This window comes from Phoca vitulina, unplaced genomic scaffold, assembly GCF_004348235.1.
Source record: "Phoca vitulina isolate PV1807 unplaced genomic scaffold, GSC_HSeal_1.0 scaffold21, whole genome shotgun sequence".
NCBI classification, from domain to species: domain Eukaryota; kingdom Metazoa; phylum Chordata; class Mammalia; order Carnivora; family Phocidae; genus Phoca; species Phoca vitulina.
This window is the reverse complement of record NW_022589724.1, coordinates 21,318,185-21,336,640: the sequence shown is the minus strand read 5'-3', so window position 1 is coordinate 21,336,640 and position 18,456 is coordinate 21,318,185. Positions and strand designations below refer to the sequence as shown.

The window sequence follows — 18,456 nt, the reverse complement described above, 5'->3', positions numbered from 1 at the left end:
AGTGCCAACATGTGAGAACCACTGCTGCACAGTTAACTTCCACAAAGAAGCTACAAGAGGGTCCGGCGCGTGTCAGTGCTTACTGAATGTCAGCGTTTCCACTGTTCCCCTCCCCATCGCAGCACCACCACGAGCACACGGAGGGCCTCCTACAAACCCCTGGCACAAGCACCTCCTAAGCTGGCCCTTACCATTACACAAGGCACTTACTTTATTCTTATTTTACCTTTACTCATCACAACAACCCAGCAAAGTAACCCCGCGAGTTGGCTCCGCCTTTGTTTCTTCGTCCTCTACACAGTGAGGGCTACTCACCTATCACAACCAGGGCCGGGCACGAGGGTACTACGGTGAACACTGACTGAGCTTGGCTCGGCTCTTAGGGAGTTCAGCCAGGGAGAGAGGTGAGCAAAGAGGCACCTACAACGGGAGTGTGGGACACGCCGTGGCAAGGGAAGCGACGTGCAAGGCGCCACGGGAGCACTAAAGCAGCTCTGCTAACTTGCCAGGAACTGTCTGAGCTCCGGCAGGCGGCAAGCAGGGGAGGCTCTCCTGAAGAAATAATCCCTAAATGTGGGAGTGTTTGGGTCTGCTCACTAGTGTTCTGGTTCTTATTCTTTCCAGTAAGAAGGCATTTTTTCCTCTCCCCTCTAAAGTTTGGTGTGGCACCACGACTTGCGTTGGTCAATGAAATGTGAGCAGAAATGAGGGGGGTCACCTCGGGGCAGGAGCGTTAGGAGCCAGTGTGGGCTCCGCCACATTTGTTTCTGTTGGCTGCAATACAAGTGGAGATGGGGCGCCCATCAGCGTGGGTCCCAGAGCGACCATGATCAACAGCGCCCATCATGCGGCCTGGGCAAGAAGCAGATTTCTGTGCTAAGCCACGGAGACTTGGGGGCTGCCTGTTACTACAGCATAACCCACCCGTCCTGACTAATACACACACTAGGATCTGAAGAATGAGTGCAGGTTGCCCATGCTGGCACGGCAAGGGGGGCTTCCAGGAGGAAGAAAGAGCACGTACAAAGGCTTTAAGCTGTAAAGAGACTATGTTTCATTTGAGGAATTACTGGAGCACGGATAACAAGAGAGTGACAAGAAAAGAGGCTGGAAAGCCGTATCATGGAGGGTCTTGCAAGATCCTGAGCCCTATTTTACAGATGAAGAAAATGAAGCCCAAGAAGTTCGGGCCAAACCCAGGCTGACCTGTCTCAAATGGCAACATTCTTAGTATGACAAAATTCCCCTGCCCCCTGGGTCCTGAAATGGACATCACTGGCATATGGTTCCCGACCCTCAAATCAGTGTGCTTCTTACTTGGTAAGGACGAGCCCACGTTCTGGGTATATGTTCCATGTGAAGCAGTGACAAGCAGGTGTTAAAAGATTTAGTGGCATCTACCCGCTATTTTTCTCCCTGACAGAATGAGAAAAAAAATTAAAGAATTTTGAGAAAAGATGAGCTCTGAGGACAAAGCGGACAATTGCATTTATAAATCAATCCTTCTGGTTTCAGCTATTTGAACGTATTCTCGAAATAGAAATGATCCTGACTACTGCCATTATTAAGCCCATCTCTGCCAGGTGAGTACTGTAAGTACTGCGCCTCACAGACCCTCGCAACATCTCTTCCAGCTAGATTCTCATCCCCCCATTTTCCAATGCGGAAATTGAGGCTCACAGATGTTGAGCAACTTGCACATGGGCCTGAGTGACAGGCCTGGGATTCAAATCCAGATCTCTCTGGCCTGTGTGCTTTCCCCTCCTCTGTGCTGCCCACCCCCTGTAATCTATTTCAAATAAATTATGCACTGCTGCCGTCACCGCTGCTTCCACGCTCAAAGCTTTTCCAAGTCAGTAATATGAATCTTGGGACTGAAAAGGACAAAACCACCATGTCAGGAGTTTAGGGATTTGGATCAGATCTTATTACTTTTATGGTTTTTAATTCATTGAACAAAAATCATGCTGACATGTTTAGGTCTCTTTTTTGTTCTGCTAAAGCATATGTCAGTATAAGGAAGGAACAGGAAAATTAAAACTTGATCCACTGATTCAAAAAACTTAATCCCGCTGAAATACTAGGAGGGACAGAAAATAAATGAATCTAAGTCTGTAAAAAACCTCTTAAACTTCTCTAAAGAGAGCTATTTCAATCTTATATTTCATATATAATTTGAAATAGATATCCCACTGTTTAGACAACCTTTAATAAGATAAAAAATTTTATCTAACAAACTTCCCTTTCACTACATTATTACATTTACATTTTACATGAAGAAAAAAACGTATCTTTTAAAAAATATATACACTGGGACTCAAAAAAATCTTAGGAGTTTTGTAAAACGCTGTATAAAGAAAACAAAATCACAATATATGTAATTTGGCTTTAATACAACATATTATTTTGTATTTATTAATATAAAGGTGACATTAGTATACTATTAACACCAGTTTCCACACATAATAGTATCCAATTATTGACAGTGACAAAAACATTTCAGTTTCAGAATGCAAGTACAGGGGCAATAATCTAAGGGAATGGAGAGCAGAATGCGGGGGTGGGGGCGGGCACAGAGAGGGCTGAGGGGAAGGGAATATGCATGCTGGTTCAGGGTGTTGGGCTGAAAGGTATCTCAAAAACAAGTTCAGGAGCAGCTGGGGTGATGGAAAGGCACTGCTATGAAGTCAGCGAGACCTGTTGCATTCCTATGTCTAGTACTCAGAAGCTGATTCCTCATTTCTAAAATGAAGACAATAAAAACACCTCACAGGGTGACGGGGAGAAGCAGACACAACACATACACAAAGTACCAATAAAGAGAGCAGCATATAGTAGCCTTGAATAAATGATAACAATTATGAATGTTTTAATCAAATACACCTAATTACTTCCTCATGAAACAACGAGGGCACATCTGTTTTAGAAAAGAAACATACTATATTATGGAAATACTTTAATTCCTTTCCAAACCAGTGATTAATACATCTGATCATCTCCGTCTCACATTCATGGGGTTCTCTGAGTACACGCTAGTTTGTTCTCAGGCTTCTGCACTCAGCTGGGTGGTTCTGAGCACCCGCCTCTGCACTTGGTGTGCATTCATTCATCAAGCACTGGCTGAGGCCCCTGAGTTCTGTGCCAGATCCCGGGCCAGGCTGAGGAGCTCCGGAGAGAAGGCAGGCCTGGTCTAACTTTCCCAGAGGCTCAGCCCAGTGGTGGAGACAAACTCATCAGCCACTACTTAGAAAGAGCATGAGCGCCTCTAGGGCAGAGGGATGGGCCTTCCGCAGGAGGAGCAAGCAGAAAAGTACAACTCATTCTGCCTCGAGATCTGGAAAATGCCTTAGAAGCATTTTGGTCCGCTGAAGAAGAGAGGAGAGGGCATTTCAGGCAGAAGCATGGTGGGAGATCAAATGGCAGGAGGGCAGGAGGCTGCAAAGGTCAAATTTGTTCTGCAGGCCTGGAGTTTTCAAATTCTCCTTTAGCCACAAAACTCTGGCTTTAAAGAAAACCATGGCAGACGCTCCATTTATAAATGTATAAAACAAATGAAAAGAGAGCTCTTCCAGTTAAGGGGAAGGGCACTCGGGGAGGGGTGGTGCTCTTTCCTGGGCTTACAAAGTGTAGTCCACCCTGACTCCCCTCTACTTCTGGGCCTACCACTAGCTGGTTGAGGGACCTCAAGCAAGTTATTTAAACTCTCTGGGCCTTGGTCTTCTCATCTGGAAATAGAAATGAAAATCAAACAAACGAAAAAACCCCAGCATCTACCTTTCAGAGTTCTTGTGAGGATTCCATGAGAGACTAGGTGGAGTGTACACAGTACAAAAGCCTGGTAGAGCATAAGCAATCAGAGAGTGTCAGTTGCCTTTGCTGCTGCTGTTTATGTGTTGGCACTCACTGAGGCATCTTTAAGTAATGAAGAGTTTATTCTTGGAGGTTTTGATCAACAGAGAAATGACAGGGCAAACAATCGATGCTTCAGCAAGATGACTTTTTGAGATCCTACTAGGAATTTAACAACTCGTGTACATTTTATAATCCAAATGCTCCCACCATGTAGCCCTGAAATTTTTTCTTTTCGGTACTAATTCATTCATTTAGTTTGTAGTTTCATTAACAGCTGTTTACTGGGCACATATTATGTGCCAGCCCCGATGCCAGCCATGAGAGATGTAGCATTAAACACATGAGTTTACTGTCTAGCAACAGAGGCAGTCATTAAACAAACACATGCACAATTGATCAATAAGTTACAGTTCTAATAAGCACAATAAAGACATACAGAGTTCTATGAAAATAATTAGCAGGGGAGGGGAGTCTGACCGAGGTCCCCTGTGGGACTCCAGGAACAAAATGTGGGGACACTTAAACTAAGTGATATTTAAATTAAGATGTGTAAGAGTGGTGGGGTGCCTGGGTGCCTCAATTAGTTAAGCGTCAGCCTTCAGCTCAGGTCATGATCCGGGGTCCTGGGATCAAGCCCCGAGTAGGGCTCCCTGCTCAGTGGGGAGTCTGCTTTGGCCTCTCCCTCTGCTTGTATGCGCGCTCTCTCTCTCTGTCAAATAAATAAATCTTAAAAAAAAAAAAAGCTGTGTAAGAGTGGAGGGGCTGGGGGAGATCATTTCCACCCGTGGGAATGGTCTGTGTAACGTAAAGGCATCTTTCCAGGTCAGAAGGTGGGTACTGCTCTCTGAGGGACTGAAAAAGGCAGTGAGGCTGAGGACAGAAGGAGAAGAAAGACTATCCCAAAGGAGGAGGCTGGTGAGCCTGACAAACGTGAGAGTATGCACACAAGCCCTTCGATGTCACACTGAGGCTTCGTAGGTCCACTGACAAGTGATCGGACACACAGGTGGTATGTATACACACAGTGCAACTGCATTCAGCCTAGGAAGGAAATCTGACACATGTGATAGCGTGGATGAATCCTGAAAACATTATGCTAAGTGAGATAACCCAGACTCAAAAGGACAAATATGGTATGATTCCACTTTCTGCGAGGTACCTAGAATAGTCCAATTCAGAGAGACAGAAAGTAGAATAGCAATTTCCGGGAGCTCACCAGGGGGCTAAGGGAATGGGAAGTTATTGTTTAATGGGTATAGACTTGGAGTTTTGCAAAATGAAAAAGGGGTTCTGGAGATGGCTGCACAACAATGTACATGTACTTAACACCACTGAACTATACATTTTTAAATAACGGTAAATTTTTTATGTACATCTTACCACGATAAAAAAGTTTAAAAGAGTCCTAGTAGATTATTCCTAGGAACAACATGGAGTCCCACGAGTCTGAGTGAGGCCCAGGAAACATGATCAGATTTGTATCTTGTGTAGATAGCAATGTACAAACGAGATCTAAGCTCCTGGCAAAAGTCTACCCAAGGGCCTCTAGGCAGGCACAACTGGGAGGCTGTGGAGCCGCCCTGTAACAGCTTCTTGGCTGGATGATGAAGACAGCAGCCTTTTCCGCTAGGGTCAGAGAGCCTCCCAGCACAAGGCAGGGGTTTTGGCTGAGCTGGCAGGGTCACACTTTGTTTGTACATACTCCACCAGGCAGGTCTTCCAGTAACATCCTGGATGGGGGCCTTCCTGCAAAAATTCCTTGAGCATGTTCCCATGAACAATAAGCAGAGGGCATGCCCTGATGGTAACTCGCACAGCAGAGAATCCCCCGGACTGCACTGATACTTCCTATTGTTTCCCTGAGAATGGGACACATGGACAAAGCTATTCACCAGGTGTATATCAGAGGAAGCTATGCTCAGCGTTGGCAGTTACAGTAAAACCCACTTATGTCAGACGCTCGACTTCAAAAGGATCGTTGGTTACTTAGAGGGGACTTTAAAAGGTGGAAAAAACATGCTTCAAAGCCAAGAAGACCTAAGTTGGAATCCCCCCACCCCCGCTCTGCTACTTCTCAGCTTCAGAACCGTAAGCGTGCTATTCAACTTCTCCAAACTGGTTCTTCGTGTAGACAGTGGCAGGAAGAATGTTACTGAGAGGGCAGAAGCCAGTATTAAGTGAAACGGTGGTAGCAAGGGCTTGGCACGCCGCCGCGCGTGTGCACTAGAGAAGCTCACTACTGGGTGGCTGCATTCTTACTCTCACCACAAACTCTCCCGGGCTTGGGGGTACTAACAGGAAGTGAACGGCGAGGGAGAAAACCATCAAAAGGATTTAGTAGCTTGAGCTTGGGCTGCTGAATGGATGGTAAGCAGAGAGGGAAAGAAGGGGAACACAGGAGAGCAGGCGGTGGGGCAAGGGGGGGGCAGGCGCTCTCCTCCAGCAGGACAGGGTGACAGGCTGAGGGAGAAGAAAGCTGCACTTCCAGGGAACGTCCCATCAAAACACATCTCTGACAGCTCCACAGAGACAAACCTCGCCACCTCCTCGCCGGCTTCTGGGAGACTTCCCCCCAGGAGGAGCATCAGCCTGCAATCAGCAGCAGACACAGGCCTGACTTCATTGTTCGCTGGTGGGCGCTGCCCGCTGCCTTGGGGCCACTGGCCCCGAAGGAAATGTTTTTGTTTGTATAGCCCAGCCAGACTTCCTATGCTTCTAGGTATACAATTTCCCCCCTCCCCTCTTTCCTCACCCCCACCACCCCCAGCTCACCAGCCCTGTTGTACACACACTAATCTCTCATAAAGACATCAGGTGTCCTTTTAGCCCAAAGGAAATCACACCCACACTTTGCAGGGACTTCTACCACCCACAGTCACTTTAGTTCTCTCTCGGGACACAACTGGCCCCCCGCTTTCAGACGATAGTCCTGTGACTCTTAAAGGCCTGGCTAAGCCAGACATACCATGCTGAAGTACAGCCCAGCAGGATGAAGAGATAAAGGAGGCTGAGGTCGGGGCTCAAATCTCCACATTCTTAGCAGAGTGACCTTGATTAAGTCAGCCGACGACTTCCCTGTCACTCGAGTGGGACGGAAACCCAAGTGCAAAGATGAGTGCAGGTAACTCTTCCCTCAGCTCTCATGTACAGGAGAAAAAACATAGGTTTGGTGGTGAAGGCAGACTTGGTTTCCAATCCCGGCTCCGCCCCCTGCGAGCTGGGTGACTGGGCACAAGTAACTTGTCCTCTCTGAATTGAGAAGACATCTACTGAAGCACTTAGGAGAACAGTCCCTGAAGCCAGACTGTTGGGGTTTGAGGCTCAGATCTCTCACGTCTTAACTGTATGGCCCTGGGTGGGTAATTTTACCTCTTTGCCTCAATTTTCCCATCTGTCAAATGTGTATAATACCATTAACTTAATGGGACTGTTGTAAGGATTCAAAGTTAATACATGTGTGGCACATGGTAGTGTGCCCAATAAACATTATCTGTTATTATTTCCTCAACTGTCAAATGAAGGGGGAGTAATAAAAATGTTACGTTTCTTCCACAGTGAGTGTTAGGAGCAAATGAGCAGATGGTTAAAGAACTCTGCCTATGTACATATTAACTATTTAAAAGCTGTCAATGCTATCAGTAATAAAAATATTGGTGAAGTCTCCTACTGAGGGAGGGAGGTCCAAGCCCTGGCTCTGAGAAAGACAGCCTGCTTCTCTCCACTTACTGTGTGACATGGGGCACAAAGAACCCCATTCCCCTAGGACTCAGTTTCTTCAGTTCTAAAGGAGGAGTAATAATTTACCTACCTCAAAGGATTGTTATGAATATATTAGTGAATACAAACAGCACCTGGAATAGCAGTGTGCATACGATAAGTGCGTATTCATTTATTCCATAAACCCTGATGGCATTTTTGCATTCTTACTACACAGGAGGCCCTGTTCCGGGGCTAGGGATACAGCCATGAACAAAACTGCCAGAGCAACTCCTATCCATGTTCTAGTGAAAGAGAAAAACCAGTAAATATATAAAATGAAACGTGACTGCCATGAAGAAAATAAAACACCACAGTGAGACATGGAAGAATCTTATTATTGTCACACTAAGGGCCCACTTGCGTCTGCCTACACATCTGACTCGGATGTCATCTGCTCCCATTCAATAATAATAATGATACCTAATATTTGCAGAGCTCTTTCCCCATGCCAGGCCCTGAGGTGATAACTCTCCGTGCATTAGCTCCGTGAATCCTCACAGCCCCGTGCAGCTGACCCTTGCATTCTAGACCTCCCTTGTTGGTGCTGGACAAACCGAAGCAGCTCTTCTTACTAGTGGAAGTGGTAAGAACAGCACCGCTCTTACATTAAGGCCTGCTTAGATATATAGTTCATTACTACCCCTCCAGCTCCCCTACAAGTCCAAGTGCAGTGGGGAGAAAGGAGAAAGGGAATCTACAGAGGACTGCAATGGAAAAGTGATCTGACCTGTAGCAGTCAGCTGCCGCATTCTGTAGACAGGTGCAGGACACAAAGCGGGGAGGACAGGGAGGAGAGGAGCCTGTCCTCTGGGATGCAGCTTTCGCACAGGTGTTGGTGGCACCTTCTCCTCTGTCCATGCTCCACTCTTGATTCCTGATTGCACTTTCTTACGTGTTTCAGCCAGAACCTGTGCTGGGAGGGAGCCCTCGTTTCACACATGTGGATCCTGAACTAGCAGGAGGCGCGCCTGAAAAGCTGCAGGCTGGGTGGGAAGCCACGCCGTAGAGGAGGAGGCAGGCACCCTAACAGTGCACGGAGGCCCTCGCGGGCCTGGAAGGCAGGAAGAAACAAGGGACTGGAACCCAGCCAGCAGAACGAGTGGCCCTGAGCAAGTAGCGGTGGCAAGCAGGTGGTGAGAAGGAAAGGGCTGGAAAAGCGACTGCAGTTGCTCAAATGCAGTGTGCGGCTGCCCCAGCCCAAATAAAGTCCCTAGGCCTTCTTCTCTATTTTTCCCTTTCGGGACTGCTGAAGGTCTGCTTGTGTGTGGGTTGTATAAGAAAAGGGTGTTTCCTGGAATGCACACATCAGACCCACTATTCAGGTAAAGGTTCACAAGGCCCTACAGCAGCTAGACGAGGAGGCCACAGAGCTGGAAGACGGGCTCCCGGTCGGCAGCCCGACGAACAACATGACATTGTGGCAAGAACATGGGTTCTAGAAGCAGACAGCTTCGATCTGAATAATGACTCCTCTGCTGACTAATCTGTGACCTTGAACAAATTAAACTTCCTCATGCCCCAGTTTCCTTATCGGTATTATACCCACTTCAAAAGGGTATTTCTCTGCAGTGGCCAAAACAATGAGATCACCATGAAGATATGTACACAAGGCACGGTTTAAAAAAAAAAAAGCAGATATTCAATCCCATTTATGTAAACTTAAATATATATACACATATAGGTTTGTATATGCATCTTTTACAATTTGGAAGGATATACACCAAACTCATCAAGTTATTTCATGGAAGCATATTTGGGGAACAGTAAAAACTTTTTATTTTTCTATAGGATTTGAGTTTTTGCAATAAATGTGTACCATTTTTACAATTAAGAGATGAACATTATATATCTAGAAGTCTAGTATCCAGAATATATAAAGAACCCTTAGAATTTAACAAAAGAACAACTCAATTAAAAAATGGGTAAAGAACTTCAATAGACATTGTTCTGAAGATATATAAATGCCAAACAAACACATGAAAAGATGCTTAGCATCAGCAATCATGAGGGAAATACAAATCAAAACTATAATGAGATAGGGCGCCTGGGTGGCTCAGTCGTTAAGCGTCTGCCTTCGGCTCAGGTCGTGATCCCGGGGTCCTGGGATCGAGCCCCGCATCGGGCTCCCTGCACCGCGGGGAAGCCTGCTTCTCCCTCTCCCACTCCCCCTGCTTGTGTTCCCTCTCTCGCTATGTCTCTCTCTGTCAAATAAATAAATAAAATCTTTAAAAAAAAAAAAAAACTATAATGAGATACCACATCTTACCCACTAGAATGGTGGTAATAACAACAATGAACTAAAACAAGTGTTGGCAAGGAGATGGAGAAACTGGAACCCCTATACATTACTGGTGGGAGTGTAAAATGTGCAGCCCCTGTGGAAAAGTTTGGCAGATCCTCAAAAAGTTAAAAAGAGCTGTCATATGACCCAGCAACTCCACTCTTACGTATGTACCCAAGAGAACTGAAAATCTGTTTATACAAAAGTGTGTGCAATGACATTCATAGCAGCAGCATTATTCCTAACAGCCAAAAAGTGGAAACAACTCAAATGTTCATCAACTTACGAATGGATAAATAAAACGTGGTATATGCCCCTACAATGGAATATTATTTGGCGATAAAAAGAATGAAGTACTTACACGTACTAGAGCATGGATGAGCGTGAAAACATTATGCTAAGGGAAAAAAGCCAGTCACAAAAGACCACATAATGTGTGATTCCATTTCTATGAAATGCTCCGAACAGGGAAATCCACGGAGACAGAAAGCAGATTAGTGGTTGCCTACAGCAATCCCAAGTGGGGCAGGGTGGTTAGACGATAAAGCTGGGAGTGACCGCTAGCGGGTACAGAGTTTCTTTTTGGGGTGATGAAAAATGTCCTAAAATTGATTGTGGTGATGGTGGCACAACTCTCTGAATACGCCAAAAACCACTGAATTGTTGAAGTGGGTGACTTGTATCTCAGTAAAGCTGCTGAAGAAGGTCCTATGCCTCTCTGGTTTTTGTCACTGAACAGTGCTCGTCTCCTGGACGGAAAGCGTCAGGACAGGAGGCACGCCCGTTTCCTCACCTGGGGATCGGCAGTGCTGACACTGCTCCCTGCGACAGTGTGCAATCACTACGCAGGGAAGGTCACAGGAATGCTCTGTGACACCAGCTACTTTGACGGCGACCACTTAAAAACTAACATTCACCCTCACTGCCTGACTTTCCTCTCTTCACGGGTGTCAGGCCTGTGTCACGGTCCAAAGGCTCTCCCCTCTACTCCTGCTCACCCTCCCCTTTATCCGTCTCAGGAGTGTCCCCCAGTACATCTGCCCCAAAGTAAATGTGGCTATTATCCCATTCTACAGATGAGGATACTGAGACTCAGAGAACTGAAATAACCAGTGTAAGGTCACATAACTCTCTTCATTGGTTTCCTTTTCACGGTTTTTCTGACGGTAACCTTGGCTCCCCCAGCTTTCCATGCTGCCTTTCCCTGGCTGCACCGTGGCTCCCCGCCCCTGGTGAACTCAGCCTGGGGACCATCCTACCTTGCCTTACCTGGCTTGCTCTCCCTGGAAGAAACCTGGTCATCGTTCATGAGAAACCATATGTCAGGATATAGTGGGGGAAAAGTACTTGGGAAAGGGGATTTGGGCTAGGAGAACTGTAACGCAGGGCTTTTTACTGGAATCTGGTGAAACACCATGGTCTGAGCCTAAGCAGAATTCTCCTCCATGCTGTCACCTCAGAATGAAGTCTGAGGGAAGGAGCCTACCTGGGCATAAGGTCTATCATCCCCGATGATGCCCGAAGGAAAAGTGGGAGCTGACGATGGCAACTGTCCGACTGTTGGGAGACCTTGCCAAGCAGCTCAGTGGGCTGGGGGTGTTAAGAAGAGCCAAGGTCCCTCTGCTCACCAGAAACACAAAGCAAATCTCACACCACAGCCAGGACTGGTCCTCAGATTTTCTTATTCAGGATATACCTTCTAGGAGGTCTTATTTGCCATAATTCACATTCAGAGAACAAAATGAATGCTCATTAACAATCAAACTATAGTATTCCTGAGCAACTGAAGTTCCAAAATAATTACATCATGACGCAACTCCTCCCACCCCTAAAAGTGGGGGAAAAGATAGAAAAAAATGAACATGAGGTTGGGGGAGGGAGTTGGTGAGGAAGAGGGAGAGAGTTAAGGACCAAAAGAGCAATCACTAAACAGAAGTAACATATCATTGGTCTCACTTCCAAATAATCAGAAAAATAATGTTTCCAAGAACTCTTTTATTAGGAGAATTAGTGCCACATACTCTAAGATAAAGGAATTAAAATTGATTAGGTACCTATGACATGCCAAGCCCCACACTGAGAGTACCACATATGATATCCCATTACTCCTCACAACCATAGAAATGATTCCCATTTTACAGATAAGGAAGCTGAGGCTTCTAATAATTAAGCAGTGGGCACATTCCCCAGACTGCTAGGCACTGGCCATACATGACAGAGGTGCTCCTTTAACGGGCAATCTGCTCAGGAACGCCCCTTCAGCCTGGGTGACTTTCTCAGAGGTGCACTGCCGGGGGTCTCCTCCCACCCAATCCCCCACTCTTCCTTTCTTCACTGGTGGCAGACCTGTATTCTCTTTCACGGGCATTTCCTCCCATAAACCTCTTACACATCTGATTCTGTCCTGGCATCTGCTTCTCATAGGACCCAAGCTGACGTACACAGAGTGACAGAACAGGGATTTGAACCCCAAAGCCCTTGTGCTTTCCTTTATACCTAGAGATTAAGTGGTGGATAAATCAGGTTGCTAAAACCAGTGATCATTCTCACACCTTCTCTCCCTGGACTCACCGGCCATGTTCAGCATGGCCAATGACTCCCTCCTCTTTAAAACGCTTTGCTCAGTTTCCTGGACCCATGTCTTCCGGGTTCTCTGGCCGCTTCGTCTCAGTCTCCTTTGCTGGCTCCTCCTCACCTCCCTGACCCATAAATCTTGAAGTGGACCATCAAGGCCATATCCACCAAATCCCTTCTCTTCATGACCTACATTACTCTATAAAATAATCTCACCTAATTTCACAGCCTCCTCTATAGGCTCACGTCGCCCAGATTTCTCTGGCCCACACCTGTCCTCTGAACTCTAAGCTTATAGATCAAACAGCCTACTTGACCTTTCCACTTAGATCTCATAGTATCTCAAAATAAACACATACAAAACCTGTCCTTCGCTTACCCCCAACTGGCCCTCCCACAATCTGCCCTGTCAGTGAGTAGCACTTCCATCCTTCCAGGTGCTCAGATCAAAAACCTTGGAGGCATCTCTGAGTCCTCTTTTTCTAAATTCACAACCAACCTGCCAGCAAATCCAGGCAGCTTTTTCTATAAAACATATCCGGAATTCAACCACTTCTTACCAACTCCACCATTACTAAGCTATCCAGGCCATCATCATGCCTGGGTTACTGCAATAGCTCCTAACTGGACCCTGCTTTCATCCTTGCCTTCCTACGGCAGAATTCTCAAAATAGCAACCGGTATGAGCCTTTCAAAACCTAACTCAGATCATGTCACTCCCTAGCTCAAAACCCTCCGGTGACTTCCCATTTCATTCCAAACAAAAGCCAAAATCCTTATAACGGTCTATAAAACTATGATGGCGAATTTTATGTGTCAATTTAACTAGGCCACAGGGTACCCAGATATTTGGTCAAACATTATTCTGGAAGTTTCCATGAGGGTGTTTTGGGATGAATTTAACATTTAAATCAATAGACTGAGTAAAGCAGTTGGGGATCTGAGCAGCCCTGGAGGGTCACCTGCGTGCGCTGCAGATGGCTGTCTGGCTCTGAAATGTCCACGTTGCTAAGAAGCTCAGCAATATGCAGCCCACTGTTGCAAACGAGCACTGAGACAAGCAAGCAGCAACAGCTGTACTAAGCTATACTAAGGCTCCCCCGTTCCCTTGTTTCCAGATTATAGTCCCCCCGCCCTACCACTTCCTACTCCCAGTAGAACCGGAAGCAAACCTTGAAGAGCCTTATGACACGGTTAGTAAAAGAGAAAAACTTTCAACAACCAACACATTCAACAACTGCGAACTAGTTAATGCTGTGTGTAAAATGCAACTGCTATGCATCCTTTAAAAAGAGTGCGGAGGAATTCTCATCAGAGAGTAATGACACATTGTTAAGTTAAAAAACAAGTGCAGAACAGTGTATGTAATTTAATCCCTTATCATTACAGGAAAAATGGAGGAGATAGAGACACGTGTTTGAATCTGCATAGAAAAAAGTCTAGGAAATCAAGGTGCTAAGAGTGGTTCCCCATGGAGAACAGGATGGAGGTATTTTAATTTTTTCTTTAATTCTACTTAAAATAAAATCAATGCGGACATTGATGAAAAATAACGACAGAGGGGGACAATCAAGGAAGAATGCAACCTCAGCAGGGAGTGAGTCAATCACACGTACTTTTATTTCTTCAGTGAATTCATGATTCCTTACAGGTTTCTCCAAAGGCAGACATGAGGTCAGCACTCTCCAACAAGCAGCCTCATTCTACTTTGTGTGGTTTTCTCACTGAAATTTGGTAAACTGATGAGCAATGGAACGTGGGTCTGTGTGCTTGTTTGGGGGCATAATAAAGATGTGAATGGGGTCAGGGCGGAAATCTGGCCTGATGAAAAAGATCTCCTGCTCAAAACTTTTCAGGGTCCCCAATCACTTCACTCAGTGCAGTGAAAGAGTGATATTCCAGAGAGACCTGCCATCAGGAGACCAGAACAGGGAAAAAGGCAGTAAAAAAAGATTTGAGTTCTTTTTTTTTTTTTTTTAAAGATTTTATTTATTTATTTGACAGAGAGAGAGACAGCGAGAGAGGGAACACAAGCAGGGGGAGTGGGAGAGGGAGAAGCAGGCTTCCTGCCGAGCAGGGAGCCCGATGTGGGGCTCGATCCTAGGACCCTGGGATCATGACCCGAGCCGAAGGCAGATGCTTAACCGACTGAGCCACCCAGGCGCCCCAAAAAGATTTGAGTTCTAATCCTGCTTCTGCCACTTACAGCTTTATGATGATGGGTGTTTACTTCCATGAGCTTCAGGCACCTCACCAGTCAAACAGGCATAAGAACAGTCTCCTGACCTCATCAGAGTGTTGTGAGAATTCGGGGAGAAACTATAAGGCATCCAGCACAGCACCCTCAGGCACTACACGTGCAGAGCAGGTGATTAATAAACAGTACCCCAAATGTGATTACATAGATAGGAAAGAAAAAGTAGAAGGAACGGTTTCACTGAATCTGAAACATTAACAGGAATGATCAAAGAATCTATCCAGTCAGCTGACTTCTCTAAATGAAAGAACACTGGCCAGAGGAGAAAACAAAAGCTGTACACACTGCCCGTGGGTACAGACAGAAGCCAGCCTCTGAGGCTCAGTGTCACTGTACCGAGGACAGCCACTAGAAGAACCTGTGCACAGCCAGATGGGGCTGCATTCCCAGAGGCGGTGAAAGAGGGCTCCAAGTCTGACCTGTTGCCAACTTAGGATTCATCTTCTCCCTCTTTCCCAAAAGGATCAGAGGCAGATTCTAGTATGAGCCACATACTCCGTAGACTCATTTAAATAAGAATCTAAGAATCAGAGGAGTGTAACGAGGACGGGGTCCTAGCCATGATCTGCTGCAACTGCAAATAAAACTTAGCTCTGGGCAGCCAGAGTTAAGGCCAGAAAACTTGCAGACTGATCATTAGGCAGAGGAAGAATCAAGATCGATCAGGAAAGGCAAATTTTCCTAGAACTAAACTTGAAATTTTATAATCAGAATCCGATGCTCGGAATATACGTATGCTTCTGGTTCCCTCACACCTCCCAACCTCCTAATAGAAGCTTTGGCGTATTATTTTCCTCTTCATAGCTTTGCCAATTACCAGCTATCTGACCCGGAACCAACAGCCCTCTTCTCTGGATCTCAGCTTCCTCATCATTAAAAGGGAACGGTGCTCTTGCCTATTTATGAAAGGGAATGGAGGAACATTTGCTAGCATTCACTGGGGACTGGCTAAGCATCAAAATCTTCGTGTACACGATCTCACTGAAATCTCCCAAAAACCACAGAAGGCAGGTCCTGTGAATATTTTACAGATGACCTCCCTGAGTCTCAGAGAGGTGGGGACAGCTGCCATTGGCACCCAGCTAAAAAGTAGGACAGGATGAACTCAACTGCATGCTTCCGTGGTACCAAGGCAGGAATTTAACCATGATACTTTCCCCACGTAGGTCAAGCACCCACCAGGTCCTGAGACATAGTCGGTACTCAACATATTAGTTCCCTTCCGCACTTCTTCCTTTCTCCTAAACTACAATTATGTTATCTAGAAAATTAAGTTTACTGAAATAATATCGATATCTTATATTTATATAATTTCTTTCCTCTAAGGAGATCATACGACTTAATCTATTTTCTCTACTAATCCCACCAAATCTCTACCTATCATTATGTATTATTTCACTTATTTTACAAGTAAGGAACTAGAAGGCAGCAGGCTGCTAGGGTGACGTGCCCACGGTCATATGGAAGTCACTGCCAAAACCAAATAAAAACCTTCGTCCTTCTTTATGTCTAAATCAACCTTTATCCTCTCATATGACACTGCCTCCATAATGAAGAACAGATCATTCATTTTTTATCTGGAAAACTACCAAACGTATAATTCAGTAAGGGGCCTCATGACCTTACCACCTTGTCAAAGGGAAGTAAGTATATAAAAAATGAGGTTTGCAGGAGCAGACGGTTTCGGTCCGTCAACTTTCTCTTAGATTACTCCCATTAACCAACATAAAATAATGTAAAATACAATGTAACAGATCCCCAAGTCTTTGGAAATTTAAGTAAAACTCACTGATCCTTCAAACTTACATACAATGCACAAGGGCAATCATTAACTCTGTAGGGCTGCAGAGGTGCACATTATGTCAACTGGATCTTTGAAAGAATAATATGATACACAACCGGGCCACTCTCAGAAGAATCCAAGTCAGCAATGAGCATTTAGCAGCATAAATTCATAGCATCCACAGAATTTTAAAGTTCCAGAGGGACGCGGCAGGCCACTGAGAATAATCTCTTCAGCTGGTATACAAGGAAACTGAGCTCAAGGAGGTTAAGTGGTTTTTCCAAGATTTCACAAACAAAAGAACAAGAACTAAAAAACAAATCTGCTGACTACTATCCATTCCAGTTGCAAGTCTTACATCTGATGTCCATGAACACACTTAGCACTTTCCAGAATTACCCATCTATAAAGACAGTGCAGGATCAAGAGCATGTACTCTAGTAACAGAAAAACTGAGGATTCGAATCCTGACTGCAACTTACTGGCCATGTGATCTTGGGCAAGTCCCTTAATTTCTTTGAATTTTAATGTTTTCATCTATAAACTGTAGGTAATAGTAAACACCACAGATAAGCTGTAGATGATATAAAGAAGGGGCCTGGCCACAGCCTGTGACCTCCATGAAGACAAACATTAGGTTCATATATCCCCAGCCCCTAGCACAGAGCCTGACACATGATCCATTTGTAAAAATTTGCTGAGCAAATTAATGAACTAACCAAGCAAACAGGTACTGGACTTGGAATTCAGGTCTACTTGGTTCTTAAACACTAGGTTATGTTGCTCCAAATTCACAGATTTCAAAGCATAGTGTTAATTCTGACTTACAGAATACTGAGAACACAATGGAATAAGACAGCCACTTTCTGGCCATAAAGCAGGAAAAAAGTTTAGTGGACTCTAAGTGTTGGGATTGATTCTTGTTGCTAGCATGGGTACATCATGGGGCTTTAGAATCAATGAAACCTGGGCTTAGGTCCCAGCTTTAGCATAAGCTGACTGATCTCAGAGATACTACTTTACCTCTCTGAGCCTAAATTTCCATACCTGCAATAAACAGGGATTGTGTGAGAAGTGAGGTAATATATGTAAAGAAATACAGGACGATGTGTAGCATAAAAAGACCCTATTTCCCCTCTAATTACTTGGAGGCTTCATTCATTAATTTCACTTAGGTCTCTGCTCAAATGTCACCTCCTTTTGGGGCGCCAGGCTGGGTCAGTCAGCTAAGCGTCTGACTCTTCATCTCAGCTCAGGTCATGATCTCAGGGTCATGAGATCAAGCCCCACTTCAGGTTTCGGGCGCCACGCTCAGCATGGGGTCTGCCTGAGATTCTCTCTCTCTCCTTCTCCCTTTGCCCCCGCCCCCATGTGTGCTCTCTCTCTCTTGCTCTCTAAAATAAGTAAGTCCTTAAAAAAAAAGCCTCTTCCTTTCTGAACCTTCCTATCTACAATAAAACCCCCCGATTCCCTATCCCCATACCCCTCTTATTCTTTTTCATAGTTCTTATCATCACACGACATTACATCATGTATTTATCTGTCTTTCTGTTTACTGTGCCTACTCAAGTAGAAGGTAAGCCCAGGAGGACAGCAGCTTTTTGTTGTTTATTTTGTTTACTGCTTTGGCTCAGCCACCAGGAAAAGTGCCTGGCATGTAGTTAGTGCTTAATAAATATGTGTTGAATGACTAAATGAATTAATTCAATGTTCATTTGGGATCTGCTGTCTGTGAGGCACTGTGTAGGAAGAGGGACTTAAAGATAATTAGGCGACAAGATGACAGAAGGAGAAACATCTGCCTGCTCTGGAATCTTCACAGGTTTGGAATCTTCGAAGATTCCTAACTCACCTGGGCCATCACGGTTGACTCCTGACTATTCTTGTGTCTACCCTGTCGCCCCATGTTCCATTTGTTAAGTCCACAGCCAGAGAGACCCCCAAAAAGTC

The 18,456-nt window shown here is 45.3% G+C and overlaps 1 protein-coding gene across 4 annotated transcripts in view; it reads right to left on the bottom strand.

Moving 5' to 3' along the window:
- The window catches only part of MRRF (mitochondrial ribosome recycling factor), a 54,234-nt gene that overhangs the window by 13,098 nt on the left and 22,680 nt on the right, over positions 1 to 18,456 (bottom strand). The gene's annotated exons all lie outside the window — the stretch shown is intronic.